General features: G+C 45.4%; 1 protein-coding gene across 18 annotated transcripts in view; it reads right to left on the bottom strand.

Moving 5' to 3' along the window:
- Positions 1 to 17266, bottom strand: part of adgrl2a (adhesion G protein-coupled receptor L2a) — a 958846-nt gene that overhangs the window by 462235 nt on the left and 479345 nt on the right. For 4 of the 18 annotated variants that reach the window (XR_011887962.1, XM_072273293.1, XM_072273305.1 and 1 more), the window contains exon 1: positions 14443 to 14928. The exons of 5 other annotated variants lie outside the window; for them this stretch is intronic. The gene's annotated coding sequence lies outside the window, so the exon portion shown is untranslated. Of the gene's footprint in view, positions 1 to 14442; positions 14929 to 17266 lie in introns of those variants that run through there. 9 more of the 18 variants (XM_072273301.1, XM_072273302.1, XM_072273309.1 and 6 more) reach the window with 3 other exon arrangements.

Raw genomic sequence — 17266 nt, forward strand, 5'->3', positions numbered from 1 at the left:
AATGTTAAAAGGGACCAGAGGGGAAACTTTTCCACTCTGAGGTAGGTACATGGAGTGGCGACACAAGATAATGGAGACAAAGGAGCACTGAGGACACCTTTGAACGTCGATGCCTCAAAAAGATGGCACCCGTCATTAAGGACCCCCATCACTCGTCTCACTGCTACCAACACAAGGACAAGGTACGGGAATTTGAAGACATACTCAAGATCTCAGGAACAGCTTCTTCCCCTCCACCGTCATATTTCTGAATGGGCAATGATCGCATGAACACTACCTAAGTACTTTTTTCCCTTCTCTTTCTGTAGTAATTATTTAATTTAGTTTTATATATACTTCCTATTGCAACTTATAGTATTTATTACTGTGATGGCAATGTACCGCTGCCACAAAACAACACATTTCACAACATATGTTAGTGATATTAAACACAATTCTAATTCTGAGACTTTGTGCTGAAGGGGGAAATCTTCAGCAATGCACGTAAAATACTGCAGTAACTGAGCAAGTTAGGCAGCATCGATGAGGGAAATGAACAGTCAAAATTTCAGGCTAAGACCCTTCATCAGGACTGGGAATATGGAATGATTAGGTTAGATTATTATTAGATTAGGTTACTTCATTGTCATTACACCAGGGTGCAATGAAACTCTTGTTCGGAGACACTCACAGGGTACACTGGATGTGTGATAACAATCAACACAGCAACATGCACAAACAGCAGAGTGGTGAAATGATCACAAGTGAGCGGCTGGATGAAGAGGCAAAGTCAGATATGGTAACAACATTGAAAAAGAACTTGGACAGGAAAGATTGAGAGGGAAATGGGCCAAATGCAGGCAAACAAAAGTCGCTAACTCGGATAATCAAAGTCAATTTATTATCAAAGTACATATATGTCACTATATACTACCCTGTGATTCATTTTCTTGTGGACGTTCACAGTAAATAGAAACACACAATAAAATCAATGAAAACTTGAACGCAACAGAGACAATGTGCAAAAGATAACAGACTGTGCAAATACCAAAAGAAATAATAATAATAATAATAAATAAACAATAGATATCAAGAACATGAGATGTAGAGTCCTTGAAAGTGAAACTATTGATTGTGGAATTAGTTCTGCATTAGGGCAAGTGAATTTGAGTGATGATATCATCGTTCAGCAAGGATGTGTTGGACCAAACGGCCTGCTTCTGTTCTTTTTGACTCTGCCAACTAGGAAAGTTGCCAGAACAGAGAAGGGGAACCAAAATGCATGGAAAGAATAAAACACATCTAATCCCTCCAAAGTAAATTTATTATCAAAGTACATAGATGTTACCATATCCTACCCTGAGAATTATTTTCAAGGATCAAGGGTATTTGCTGTGGCTTGCCCATCATTGCACGTCATGCAACAAAAAAACAGCATTCAACAATTATAAAGAATTATATAACAAATAAAGATAGAGGATAAAGTATAGACATGGAATAAAATGTGCACAGGTACAGTACATAAATATTGGCATTCCTTGCATTTGCAAATAAATACATTATGATTTTATGGAAAACTATACCTGTGCAAAAGAAGACAAACTGTGCAGGCAGAAATGATACTGAGAACATGTGTGGTAAAGAGTCCTTGTATGTGAGCCTGTAGATCATAAATTCAGACTGGTGAGTGAAGTTACCCACTCTGGCTCAGGTGTCTGATGATATTAGGGAATAACTGTTCCTGAATTTGGTGGTGGGGGACCTAATGCTTCGGTACCTCCTTCCCGATGGTAGTAGTGAGAAGCGAGCATGGCCTGGAGGGCGGGGGGGTCTTTGACGGACGCTGCTTTCTTGTGGCAGTGTCCCACGTAAATGTGCTCAGTGGTAGGGAGGCTTTGCCTGAGATGGATTTGGCAGCAGGGCTTAACGTCGACATGAGCTGAGAGTTGAGTGTGCGCTGGATTTTCATTGTACATTGCCTGCCAGACTCTATGTATCTCTGGGGTATACCTCTAGGGGGGTACCACGGCATTAGAGGGGATAATCCAGAAGATATTGGATCCAATAAACATTAATGGCACCATCTCCGCTTTTCAAATCCATCCCAAGGTCCCCTTTAATCAAATCTGCGTGTGATGGATTTGCCCAGCGTCTGGGCTCTCCTCACCGTTGGAAATTCCTTGAAAATAAAAGGAGAAAGTCTAAAAGATGACCTGCAGAGACCGCAGACTAACCCCTCCCCCTTTCACAGGGCCAGTGAGGCAGACGTCCGCAGACGGTGCAGTGTGCTCTTCGCTCAGTCTTTTCGATAAAGCTGCCTTCATGTCGCCGACCTGACCTACTTAGAAGATATTACAGCGTCTGAGCTCCACGCCATCCCGACACATTCACTGCTCCGTTCCTCCAGAGGCTTCCCATCGGATCCATAAACATCTCTAAATTAAGTGACAGGCAAAATGGCAAATAGAAGGTCTCTCTCTTGTCTTGGGGGAGCGTCTTGTCTGCGGAGGCTGTATCCGGAGATGGGGAAAGCGGATAGCGACAGGGACCGCTGCCGGGACAGTGACTAAGGGTGGTGGGGGGAAGAGGGAGGGAGGGAGAGAGAGAGAGACAGAGGATGAAATTTTCTTCTCTCGTCCTGTTTGGGAAGGGTCGCTCCCTCTGCACTGAGCTAAGGCTAAACCTAAGCGGCGGGGTTAGATGGGTTACGCTTTCGGCAGGACGGACAATAGATGCGGAATGTAGCGAGTCCACAGCTTGTAGGAAAACGAATTTTGAACAGGTTGGGGGGGGGGAGAAGGCGGGTAACCATCAACGGGCCCTCCTTCCAGCTTCCCCTCCTTGTCGGGTGCTCGACACCCAAAGATTTCCAAAGCGGTATCAAACTCAGTCAGAGAGGAACACGAGAGATTCTGCAGAAGCTGGAAATTCATAACACATATACACACACAAAAAATGCTGGAGGAACTCAGCAGGTCAGGGAGCATGTACGAAACAGCCGACTGACCCCTAATCGGTGTTAGTTGAGAAAAACCATTTGTGCTTTATTCTCAGTTCCACCAGCAAGTATGTGCGTGTGTTACTCAAAATACGGGGTCCCCTTGCAACTCAACTTCTAGTTTTGCTCGCCGCCGCCGAATGCAAACATCCCAGGGCCGAAGCGTTAAAAGATGCCGACTAATTCACTGTACCTCCACACGCTTTACTGGGACCCTTTGCGTTTTAACACCAGACTCTAGCCCCGTCCGACTGGCACCCCTATTCTCCGCGCTGTCCGTTGTTTCCCGGAGCAAAGCGTCGATCAGAAGCGGCTTAGCTGCAACACGTACAAAATGCTGGAGGAACTCAGCAGGTCTCACAGCGTCCACTCTGTGGAAATGAATGAATGAACAGTCGATGTTTCGGGCCGAGGCTTGCGGCCCGGCATTGTGCGTGCATGTCGCTCTGAATTTCCAGCATGTGCAGAATTTTCTGTGTTTACAGTCAGGTATCGCAGATTTGAGGTTAGCAGGCGGGCGGGACCGTTTTTGTTCGGATCAAAGCATCCCAGAATCAGATGAAGATCATAAGACATAGAGCAGAATTAGGCCATTCGGCCCATCCGCCATTCCATCGTGGCCGATTTACTATCCCTCTCAACCGCCTTCTGCCCGTAACTTTTGATGCCCTAGCCTATGAAGGACCGATCCACCTCCACATTAAATATACCGAATGACTTAGCCTCCACAGCCGTCTGTGGCAACGTATTCTACAGATTCACCAGCCTCTGGCTAATAAAAAAAATCCTCCTCATCTCTGTTCTAAAGGGACGTCCTCCTATTCTGAGGCTGTGCCCTATGGTCCTAGACATCCCCAACTACAGGGAACATCCTCTCCACGTCCACTCTGTCCAGGCCTTTAGCCTTTGGAATCTGGGTTCGATTCCTGCGCGGTTTGTAAGGGGTTTGTGCGTTCTCTCCACGACCACTGGGTTTCCTCCGGGTGCTCTGGTTTCCCCTCACATTCCAAAGACGTACTGGTTCGGGGTAAGTGAATTGCGGACATGCTATGTTGGCGCCAGAAGAACAGTACACTTTTAGACTGCCCCCAGCATAGTCCTGGCTAATTTGATTTGACGCAAACGGCCCATTTCACTGTATTTCGATGTACCTGTGACAAATAAAGCTAATCTTTAAATCTATCTAAAGTATTTTACATCTTTTATCTTTTGACAAATCTTTCTGATTTAAAGAAAAATCTTTGGACTAATGTATGGGAAGGTGACCCTGGGTGGGTATAATTGACCGAATGGTATTGATTGTGGCAGCCATCCTATAAAGACATATGTTGGAATCACCCCAATCACTGTGGTTTGTAGCAAAGTTTTCAAACCCGCTCACATTACATCATTTTGTGCTGATCACCTTATTCATTAACAAGTGCACTATTTACCCCAGAACTTAATGTGAATGAGTGCTTTCTCCCTGGAATACAAGACAATATATTCATCTCATTAAATTGATAGAGGTGTGCATGTGATAAGAGGCATGGACAGAGGGGAGAGCTACCACCTTCTCACAGGGCAGCAGAGCAGAGCAGTGGTTAGCACAATGCTTCATGGTACAGGTGACCCGGGTTCAACTCCTGCCGCTGTTTTACGTCACCCCACTGGACTGCGTGGGTTTCCTCCACTTCCCTCCCACTGTCCAAACACAGAATGGTTGGTAGGTTAATTGGTCGCAAGTAAAATGTCCCATGATTGGCCTAGGATTAAATCAGGGGATTGCTGGGTGGTGCAGCTGGGAGGGCTGATTCCATGCTGTGTCTCAATACACAAATAAATAAAAGATGTTAAATGGCTAATATGAGGGGGCATAATTTTAGTGTGATTGAAGGAAAGTATAGGGGTATTTCAGAGGTTTTTTTTACACAGAGATTGGTGGGTGCATTGAATAACTGCTGGGGATGGTGGTAGAGACAGACAGATAGATTAGAAGAGTCAAAGTGACTCTTATAGTAGGCACATGGATGAGAGAAAAATGGAGGGATATACGGAAGGGAAGCATTAGTGACCTTGGAGCAGGATAAAAGGTTGGCATAACATTGGAGGGCCGAAGAGCCTGAATTGTGTACAGTATGTTCCAATGTAATCTAACCTCCTCTCCACCCATATTTGGTAGAGGTTATAAAGGGGAAACTAGAAACAATCTTGTGGAATAATCTTATTCCATCTAGATGGGTGCACAGAGCTGTAACACAGGTGAGCAGTATCCAATTCCAGTCCAGGAACTGCACCCCGCCCCCCATCTCTGCCAACAACAATCTCAACAAAAGGACACTCAGCGTGCCACCGTTCACTGCACAATGCGGGCAGCTGTTTGGCTGGGAGGGCGTGGTACCAACACATTCCCTCCCAAGCTGGACAGCTACAAAGAGCAGGCAAACACCGTGCCAGTGTTCAATGAAAATCCAGCTGAGGTGGGCTGGAGCAGTGCAGTTGCTAACATACTAATACACACTGACACGCAAATATGAACACACTAACACACATTCTAACATACTCTAACAGAGAAACACAGACACACTCTATAGTACATTCTAGCACACACTAACTGAAGCATACTAACACACACACAAATACACAATTCTCTGTGTGTGACAGCAGATACTGGGATCTGGAGCAACACACAATAAGCTGGAGGAACCGTCCAGATGATGAAAGGTCTTAACCAGAAACACTGACTGTCCAATTCCCTCCACAGAAGCTGCCTGACCTGCTGAAACCTTCTGACATCTTGTTTGATGCTCCTTATTCCCTGTCGTGCTATTTTCAACCACTGACATGTTCTGTTTAAATGGGTCATGACATCCTTGTTACAAACAGGTATTGCAACGGGAACCTTGTTCGCATGCTAGCTACCAACACAACCCGTGGAAGACCAGGTAAGTAGACGGCATGTCAAGTGAGCTACTAATATCTTTCAAATCACCTTGAAAAATGAAACGCCGTGAGCCTAACGCATTGCGGAGACTGAGTGCATGACCGAACCTCTTTGGCACTTTTTTCTAAGCTGCGCGGGTGCGCAACCGCGCAGTAACTGAAATGCTCCCGTGCACATAGCCTTTGTTGCCACACAACTGGAATTTTCTTTTATATAATGTTTCATTAAAGTGCCGTGCAAGTTTTTAGGCCATGTAAAAATTACCTGCTCTGAGCAATGTTTAGTCCATGCATTTGTAAGCAAAATACTAGAGGGAATGTTATTCTTTGGAGCATCTTCTCAAACTCAAGCAAGCCGCTTGCTGGAGTATTGTCTCAAGATGAAACTCCATGAGATGAAGAAGACAGATCCTACTCACTTAAGGTTGGACCCGTCACACACTTGGATTAGAAAGACCTACAATCAACCTTCTAGCATCAACCGTAGAACAGGGCGCTACCGCTGGGAGATGGCCAGGAAGCTAACAAGTCAAAAGGAGATTTGTTGAAGGTCCAAAATCTCTCCTTTATTTCTCCTCTGTTAGAAAAATAGGTATGAGAACAGGGACGTCCTCAGGTAAAGTCATTATTAGGGCCATGCAAGGACAACCACTGAAACAGGACTCAAACTAGAATGAAAGCTCACCTCAGAGTCCAACTTGCCCATTCAGTTTGTCCTCTTCTCTTACACGGGCTCACCAGAACCTTCCTTTAAGCAGACCTCATGACGTAGGCAAGCTCCAGCAACTGGGCTTTCTTTCGTCTGGACACTGAAGCTGGCCAGACAGCTGATTAAATGTAGACACAGGCACAGATCTCACACTGTCACTGACACACACACATACACAGGCGGACAAAATGCTGGAAAGAGGAAAAAAAAGGGAAACACAATCACTCGCAAGAGCGAGAGAGAGAAGCAGCAATAAGAAAAAGAAGGGGAAGATATGGTAAACACATACCAGCATACATTCACACACACATCAGGGGGAGAGATGAAAAAGGAATATACAGTAAAATTTGAGCATCTGCAATATGCACACTGAAACACAAAGAAATTTTTGTGTACGCACACACTAACACTGACACACATACAGAGTAAGGATTACACACCTGCACTAGCACACAGTCTAACACAGATTAGATTTGTGCACCAACGTGCATACAGTGTTTTACATCCACACTAGCGCATTCTCAGATTCATAAGGTTTGTGCGCATGCGCGCGCACACACATGCACACACACACACACACACAGAATGAGCAAGGTACAGCAACATTAGCGCACACTCAAACATTCATGTTGAGACACGCGCAGATGCACATATACGCAGTGAGTGCTATACAACCTCACTGATGGACATCCACATACACAATGAGATTTGCACACACAAGCATACATTCACACACAAAGCATGAACAATGGACACACACTATTGAAACACTCAGTTTCTGCAGTGACCGATGCTCAGACACAGCAATTAATTCAACTCATATTTTACATACCCATCCATAAACCGCAGTGTCAACTCAAAGTACCTTTAATTGTTTTAGTGTCAATTTCTCCAGCTGAAACATAAACAGAACAACATGTACAAAGTGCTGGAGGAACTCAGCAGGTCAAGCAGCATCTATGGATGACAGTCCAGATGAAGTAGTTGGCCCAAAACATCCACTATTTATTCATTTCCATAGACGCTGCCTGACCTGCTGAGTTCCTCCAGCATTTTGTGTGTGTGTGTGTGTGTGTGTGTGTGTGTGTGTGTGTGTTGCTCTGGATTTCCAGCATCTGCAGAATCTCTTTTGTCAGAGACATAAACAATGCAGGTTAACTCCATCACAGTATTGACACAAACTCGGAAAGTGCTACACATGGGGTATTATACACCCGACTCAATGCATCACCTCCATTTGCCACTACAACTGACACTTCAGCTATTCAGGTCAAAAGCTTTCCACTTAAAAGCCAGATGTGCATGGGTAAAATGCGCTGCTGTTCTATGTTCTGTCACCACAGCTGCTGCAGATGCATAGAACATACTTTAGATTATACTGCATATTCCATTCCCAGACACTGGTAAATCCTTTCTGACAGATTGAAAAGGAAACTGGGTTAATTAACATTAGAAAAAAAAAGTAGAATAAAGAGATGCAAAGAAACAGAACCGGCAGTAGAACATAGAACAGTACAGCCTGGGAACCGGCCCTTTGGCCCACAATGCTGTGCCGATCCAATTTAATTAATAATCAAATGGCCAAATAAACTAATCCCTTCTGCCTACACAATGTCCATATTCTTCCATTTTCCTCACATTCATGTGCCTATCTAAATGTCTCTTAGAAGTCTGCCTCTACCACCACCCCTGGCAGCACATTCCGGGCATCCACCACTCTTTAAATAAAAACTTGACCCTCACATCTCCTTTGAAATTACTCCCTCTCACCCTAAGTGCATGATCTCTGGTATTAGAGATTTCAACCCTGGGAAGAAAGGTACTATCTATCTATACCTCTCATAATCTTATAAACCTCTATTAGATCTATCTCCCCTTAGCACTCTGCCACTTCAGAGAAAACAACCCAAATTTGTCCAAGCCTTGTTCCAGCGCATGTTAAGTGGAAGTGTAGCCATATAACCTCAATTACTGCTTCAGTGCTAAAGAGTCAATGACTTATATACACAAGTCTATTGAACATTATTTAAATTCATTCCAGCCCGAAAACAACTCGTCTCATTTCCACTTTCCTCAATTCTTTAAACCAAGCATTGACGAACAATGAACAATATGCTAGAAGAACTCAGCAGATCGAACAGCGTCTGTGGATGGAAAGAAGCTGTCGGCCTTTCGGGTCGAAAAGCTGCATCATGTCAGAGATGTGTTAAAGGACATTTAGTCACTGTGCTAATAAAATCACAATATTCTGATTGAAAGGTTAGAACTAAAGTCATTCACCAGAGACGTATATTATTTTGGGGCACTATGCTAGCCCAGCTCATGGTGTTGGAGTTCAGAGTTCAATTTCAGTGACCTCTGTAAGCAAGTTTGTACATTCCGTCCCATGACTGCATGGGTTTCTTCCGGGTGCTCCAGTTCCTTCCCACATTCCAAATATACCAGTTATTAGATTAATTACTCATTGTAAATTGTGCTGTAATTAGGCTAGGGTTAAATTGGTAGGTTGCTGGGCAGTGTGGCTCAGTATGCCAGAAGGGCCTGTTCCATGCTGCATCTCTAAAATAAAATAAAAATATTTTCTTGCTGCTGGGTGATTTCAGTGACTGTAATTTGTACCTCTTGCATTTTATCTGTATCAGTTTTTCAATATTGTGCATTAATGCATTTAAGGACACCATTTCTACGATGAAATTGAATGCATAAATGCATTTGTTGGAATGGACCAAACGCTTCCACATGGAAGGGGCAAGATTTTGCCCGTGTACGGTTTCTCTGCACATCCGCACCGGGGAAGTCAGTCCCCGCTGTCAGATCCGCGTCCTCCTCAGGACAGGGTGAAAACGCAGCTGCACTGCCAAAGCAAGGCTTCCAATTATACACGCAAAGTGTCCTAAGTTAACCCAGCAGCCAGAATTTCATGCACATAGCCATGAATGGATAAAGAGATTTCTGTACGACCCAGATGACATTTTGGCTGGAGGCTTTGGTTTGACTGCAGGTGGCAAGTCTTTGTATAACATCTCCCTCTCACTCCCAACCACTCAGAGTACTATCAATGAGTATCTTCCTTCTTTACTAAAAATACAGTTTGCTCTTGGTAAATAACAGGGTTGTGCAGGCAAACAACTGATATACACACTGCAAAAACCTTGCTGTGGGTTACGGACAGGGGAAAAGTGTACACAAGAATAATTCTGTTATTTCGTAAGACCCTCCAAATTGCCTGGTGAATTATTAATCATATTCTGCAACGTGCCAAGCTTCAAGACATGATTGAAGATTATTATTTCTAAACAATACGCTCCTGCAAGTAAATTATAAATTTCTTACAGATTTACCGACGGACTGCGTCTACTAATCGGCAGTTACAACTCAGCTTCTCGCTGGACTAGTACAGGGGCAAAGGAGCTCAGCCGGTCTCCGTTCAATGTTTCGCCAACAACCCACACAGCCTTGGCTGCAAAATCAACAAATGTGGCTTAGTAGACCCTCAGACCAAAGGCAAGAGCAAAGATTATATTCATCAGCAGAGGAAGGACAAAATAAAGTCATTGCAAACACCCAGTTATCAGTGTCTGAGTATATGACAACAAAAAAAAATAGAATTAAGGGAGCTTTTATGAGTTCCAAATAATTTCATTCCATTCAAAAAACAGACCTAAATTATTTATAATTTGGTGTGTAGGATAATAAATATAAAAATTTGCAGATTGAAATTAAGTTCTCAAATGAAAAAGATTTTCCAAACAGTTACAGTAAATTGTTAAAATGAATTTCCTTGCACAGTTAAGCCCTCATTCATCTTGAATTCTTTTCCCACCCACTGGTATTTTATCCTTCTCTGGGGCATCCAGTGTTGCAATACCCATGGGCTCTGAAACCCCCACCCCTACCTCCAGAATGAGTCGTCTTCTCCTCCGCCGACTGACGGTCGCCCCCAACACTGGCTTTCCGGCTTCTTGGCTTCCGTCCTCCCTACTCTCGATGTCAGCTCACTAGCCTTTCCGGCGCGCAGTGCCAAGGAAGCGGTCAGCGTTCCGCTTCCCACCCCCCCCCGCACACCGACTCCGGACGGATCACCGACAAAAGCCCCGCGCCCACCGCGAGCCAACCGCTCCGTCGCTGATGGTCTCACAGTCCGTTGTGCGCGGACCCTCTACCCACATTAGCAGTACAGGTGAGGTGGTTCTGCAGCAAGAACCACACCTCTTCTCTCCCCGCAACCCCCCACAGCCAACCCACTCACCCCACCCTAAACTCCCTCCCTCGTTCTCGTCTACGTACGCTGACTGAGGAACCTCTGCTGCTAGCCTCAGCTCTTCTCAGAGAAAGGGGGTGGGACATAATGTGTACCAGAGCTCACTGAATACACGAGCCAGCACTGTGATCACACCCAGTAAACCCACACTTGCATTTATATAGGGTCTACAGCGTCCCATGGCATCAACACAGGACAATCAGTAAAAAAGCTGGCGTATATGGAGGGACATTCCCAGCACAAATAACCAACAGTTCAGTCCTATCTCAGCCAAGGAGGAAATGCAGAGAAGGGAAATTTATTAATGAAAGAGACAGGGAAAAGGGGCCTTCCAAAGGCTAGCAGAGTATGAAGATTAAAAACACAAATTTCTTATTAACGACTAATATTTTGACACATCTGCCTCGACAATTATCCCATAGACATTTCTGCAATAGTATAATTAATTCAGACAGAATTTAATAAAGAAAGAAAATCCAAACGACTGTTAAAAGAGGGTGGGTGGGGCAACTGGCCCGGTGCTGAACAAATCCAATCAGTGGCCTTGGAGCTGGGTGCCCTTCCGTCCTCCGGGTGCACCCACTCAAAGTCATCTCCAAATGCTCTGTCTGACTGGCCAAAGTCAAAATTGTTAAGGAAGATTTAAAATTGCGGCTACTAATACGAAAAGGTGTAAAAATTGCAAATAGACTCTCCCTCTCCAGAACAAAAAAACACAAAGTTTACATTAAAATTCCAGTCAGAATAGAACGTTTTTTTTTACCTCAAGAAGAGGCAACGAGCTGGGGTTTGCCGAAAGAGAAGATAAGACTAGCAAATTGTTTAATGTCATTTCCAGCACACAAGTGTAAAGGAGAACGAAATTATTGTTACTCCAGATCCGATGCAACGCAAAAAGCACAAAAAAAGAACATAATAATAAAATACGCAATAAATATAATTACAAAAGATAGCTTATGTACACAATTGTATGTCCATAAAAGTGACATACGTAAATGGACGGAAGATATTTAAAACATGATTTCTTCCACCGTAATCCTTTACATTAAGCATTAACAAAGGGGGGGGGGAACGTAAACTTCGGTGGTAGGAATGAGATTAACAGACCAAAGAAGAAAAGTTCGCTGTAACGTTTGGGGCACGCTACCCGTTGACTGAAGGACATCCCAGTGGCTTGGCAGCCCGCAGACGGCACACGGGGCGGAGAAGTGGGTGCAGCAACAATCTCGCCCTCCGTCCACCACCCCCCCCCCCCACACACACACTCAATTCTGAGACTGAATTAGTGCGGAGGGCTCCCGTCTTTGAATGTGGTGGCCGCGGTGGACATCGGCCGCCAGTCAGCTCTGCACACGGCGACTCGTTTCAAGACCAGTCTGTGAGATTTGCACGGGTGAGCTCTTTCAGATTCTTTGCCCGCCAAATGCAAAAGTGCTATTAAAAATAAGAAAGGAGTGGTCGCGTTATTCTAGTTCTAAATGAAACAACGGAGCATGATTATAAATGTATTTTTAAAATTTGCTGAGCACTGTTATGTGATTTATTTAAAAAAAAATAAAGCATTTAGCGAATTAATCAGCAACAGATGATCAAGCTTCGAGCAAACGGCCGCGTTTTCAATACCAGCACAAACTCTTCGCGTTGCAAGACGAAGCCTCCAAACTCTCTCACGTCAAGAGCCGAGCAAGCGGGCATTCTGACAGTGAGCGGCCGGAGTTGCTACGCAAATGTAGCAGTCTCTTCAGATCCTGGGACCCCAAAGACTAAGAGACCGAGGACTCGAAGAAGGTCGCTGGGTGCAGTTCCCTCTCTCTTTCATGTAACAGACTATTAATCACAAAAGTCTAGGGGCTTTCAAAAAAAGCTTGTTTAGCACACATTTTCAAAGAAAACAGCGCTCACTTAATTATTTTTTAAAAAGTGCAGTCCCACATGTCTGTCTATTGACAATCCTCTTCCAACAAATCACCTCCTCTCTCTCGCCACCCTTGCCCTGGAACCATTGCCCTTTGGGTCTTCCGAATTCACAGCCAAAACTACAGACACCGAACCGAAGTTTCTCGCCCGCTCTCACTCAATTGAACCGATGCCGTGAAACTCTTTGATATGCTAATTCCTCTTCAGACCGTGCAGATTCCCCGCACCCGTATTAATTCTGACAGCTAGCTGGGGGATGATGTAAAATAAGCAACTCTTTATTTTGTCATTGAGAATGGCGTAGGGGAAGGGGTGAGTTTGAACAAAAGGAGAGAGTCACACAAGTATCAGACGCTGGCGGACAACAGGCGAATGGTTCCAATGACTGCCTCTCCCTCTCTCTGAATACAAATTGGATCTATTAAATATAACATATAAAACGCAACAAACAATTCTTCAGTCAGACTGCGAGGGTTTATACCGTTCCCGGGGAGGTATCAGAGCGGGTACTTTCTATACCCTAAAGGTCCAACGACTGAACTGACACAAGGTTAACGAAATTCTGTTCACAAGAGAGATGCCGACAACGCTGTGTTCTCGAGGAGATCTCCTACCCTTCAATCAGAGGAATTCTGAAGTAGTTTTTTGTCTGTTAAGGAGGAGATGGGAAAGGTGAAGAGAGAGAGAGAAAAAGATTTGGAACAACAAGAACCGGCCCCTTCTGATTAAACCTCTAGTGCCGGGGTGGGGGGGGTGGGGGAGATAACTCAGTCCAAACCTGTTTCAGGCATATTCTTCCAAAATAATCCAAACGCTGGTGTAAGTGCAATGGGTAACCCTGAGGGCTATTTAAAAAATATGTGTGTGTGTGTGTATAGATAGAGAGAGAGAGAGAGTGATTTTTAATTAAATGTTCCTGGACTGATTTCTGGGAGCATGGGGCTTTGGCTTCCATATAATTGTTGCCAGTCTCATACAGCGGAAAAATGTTAACACAGAAACAGAAAGAGAGGCGGAGAGAGAGGAGTTGAGACAGAGAGAAGGCAGGGAGATACATTTAACAAAGCTCAGAAGGGATAGAAGGGATCTTTTCAACCCCAACGCGCGTGCACACACACACAATCGGCGGACAGATGCAAATACGAATACGCGCGCACATTAAGTTGTGGGGGAAAATCACACACATTGCAGGGAGAGGGGACTTTAAATTTAACACGCACACACGCGCGCGTAATCCACGGACAAATGTCAAATGTTAACACCAACACACACGCGTAATCTACAGAGGGGGAATGCCTCTGCCTTCACACTAACACAAAATGTACAGAGGCGGTTAAGTTTGAGACCTACACAGATACAGTCTAGCCGGAGATTATGTTAAATTTGCGCGATGTACGAAGACGGTATATTGAGATAAAGTAACACACAAAATTTCAAGTTTAATACTAACACAGGCGTAATGATATTAAGTTTAACACTAACAGACATCAGCGAGGGAGAGTGTTTAACATTCACACACACACCACGCGCAAATGCAGAAGTTAGCAGAGGTGCTAAGATTGCCGACGCTCACGGAAATAACCCCAGTTCGGCCGCATCTATTTCTACATCTCCTAGACGGCAGCCTCAAACTCCTCTTGCCCATCTCACACTTACCTTTCGAACGAGGGGGCGCGCCGTGGATCGGGGGCTGGAGAGGAGGCGAGCCGGCTAGGAGAGAGCCCACGGCGGGTCGGCGACCGGCGTGAATTCGGCCGTCTCGGCTGCATGCTCCAGTCACCGGGCGTAAAGGAAGAAGTTTTCCAGCACCATCCTCCGGGAACTGTGCTTTAGAGTGGCGGGGGGGGGGGGGGTCGGCCTCTCTTTTTAAGTCCAAACGGTTTGCAATACCTTAATGTTCATAGCTGGAAGAACTGTGCAAAGTAATATTGCACTGTGCACGTACACGCACAGAGAGAGAATCATCAAACAGCTCAAGGCAGGAATGCAGACAGTCTCTCTCCCTCTCTCAGCCGCTGTAAAATTATTTTACATCTCCGAGGATATCTGATCGATCCGGTCCACCTCCCCTTCCCCCTGTTTTTATTTTCCCCCCAACCGTTCCCCACGCTCCTCCGGCGACGTTTTTTCGGGAACCGGGGAACGGACGCTCCACGCTGCAGGCACCGAGAGACGACAAGATGAACGCAGGCCCCTTTTTGATGGGCTTGCCCGCCTGTTGTAAGGGGGAGGCGGAGGGGACTGGTGAGAAGGGGGAGGGGGAGTGGGGGTAGGGAGGAGGCAAATTCTGACACGGAGTCCGTTCCAGTCCTGAACTGGAGTTACCAGATGTTGAGAGAGAGACAGAGAGAGAGAGACAGAGAGAGAGAGAGAGAGAGAGAGAGAGACAGAGAGAGAGATAGATAGATAGAGAGATGTGAGTCCAGCCTTTGCAGTATTTTTAAAAATAAAGACCCCGAGGTCAAATTCTCTTCATCTGTTAGGTATCTTGTACTCGGATTTGAGTAACGCCCGCTCTCCACACATAATCAATACACCCAGGACTAACTTGAATCTCTACACAGGCAGACACAGACACACACACAGGCCCTCACTGGGGGATGGGATGGGACACACACATACATAAACACATGGACAGGCAGACACATAGGCACATACAGTCAAACTCACTTAGACGAGCGGGCACACACTGACACACCCACAGTGTCTCGGTCTGTCTGTCTCTTTCGCTCGTTCTCTCACACACAGGGTCTCTCTCCCTCTCACTCTCTCTTCCACACACATAAAAGGCACTGTCAAATACGGCGCGGGCAGCGAGAATGGTTGAGTTAGGGGGCGTCCATTGCCCAGCCGTGTCCCAGCGCTTGTGGACAACATCTGGACGTGGACCAGCGTCCACAGCACAGAGCGAGAGGAGGGTCAAGGCTGCGAGAGCAATCCCGGCAACTAGAGAGACAATACTTTAGCAATGGGATGTCTTTGAGAAAAAAAAGACATGAAAATCTCTCTTTAAACAAGAACCAGGGGGACTTCACCTCCAGAGTCCCAAAACATTTTTTTTTATTCTCACCGATTTAAAAGGATGTTTGAAAATCACATATTGGCTGCATACCAACAAGAAGTCCACCATGGATGGTGCCAAGCCCTACTGCGAAAAGAGGATGGTCGGCCGTGGGGCTAGCAACCCCATCCCGTAAAAACCCAGAGCTACAGAAACGCCAACAGAAGCTCCAAAGACCTCATTCCTGGGAGAGGAAGCGTCTTCGAAGATGAGTTACACCCAGGGACAACTTGAAAGATTGACCCAGGACACTGGCGAGTTGCCGCTGGCGGCCTATGCCCCTATATGGGGCGCCGGGCTTCAGTAAGTAAAGCATACCAACAGGAGACTATTGTATTTCTCTGTTCTACTGTGAATATCTGCGAGAAAATGAACTTCAGGGGTAGTAAATACGTACTTTGACAATACATTTACTTTGAACTTTGTTCAGTATGGAGTCCGCTGCCACAGAGTGGTGGAGGTGAACGACGGGGGGGGGGGGGGGTGCAGAGAGTCAGTGAAAAGAGGCGGGGCAACTACAATATGAACAACGGCTGGTTTCCGTACGGTAAATCCGTCTTCAGTGTAATCATAATTAATTCCCCCCCACAAAAAAAAATCTGCCACCTCTTACGCACGTTGAGGTCATGATCTGCATAAACATTAAACTTTTTTTCCAACACTTCTTACTCCCTTAGTAAATCAATCCGTGTAATCAAAGACACCCCACACCCCCCAACCCCACAGGGCAAAAGCTACAAAGGTCTGAAACCACCAGGCTCAAGAACAGCTTCTCCCCACTAATATGAGTCTGGTTTTGACCCGTTAGTATGACACGCTGGACACTTGACCTCACAGTCTACCTCGTTATGGCCCTCGCATCATATTGTCTACCTGCACCGCACCTTTGTAACTGTAACACTTTGTTCTGCACTCCGTTATAGTTTTCCCTTGTACTACCTCAATGCAGCGTTGAATTGGTCTCTATGAACCGTAGGCAAGACAAATTCTTCACTGTGCCTCATTCAGAGCTGCACCGCCCAGCAATCTCCCAATTTAATCCTAGCCTAATCCCGTTACATTTACCAGTCCTTGGACTGTGGGAGGAAACGGGAATAACCGGTCATGAGGAAAGCATACAAAATCTCCTACAGGTAGCGGGGGAACTGAACCCCAGCTGCCTGTACTGTAAAGCGTAGTGCGAACCACTACACTGCTCTGCCGCCTCTACACGTGTCAATAATAAAACAATTTGCATTTCACATACAGTATGACACTCATGAACAATAGCTTCACGTTTTGGAACACCACTACCACAACATAAATATCAGAAAGGCCTTTCTTTGGAGTTCATCAAACAAGGACACCCAGCAACGTAGGAACATACAAGGTCAGGGAGCAGGAGTAAGCCAATCGGCCCATTGAAGCTGTTCTGTTAAT

This window comes from Mobula birostris, chromosome 12 (assembly GCF_030028105.1).
Source record: "Mobula birostris isolate sMobBir1 chromosome 12, sMobBir1.hap1, whole genome shotgun sequence".
NCBI lineage: Eukaryota > Metazoa > Chordata > Chondrichthyes > Myliobatiformes > Myliobatidae > Mobula > Mobula birostris.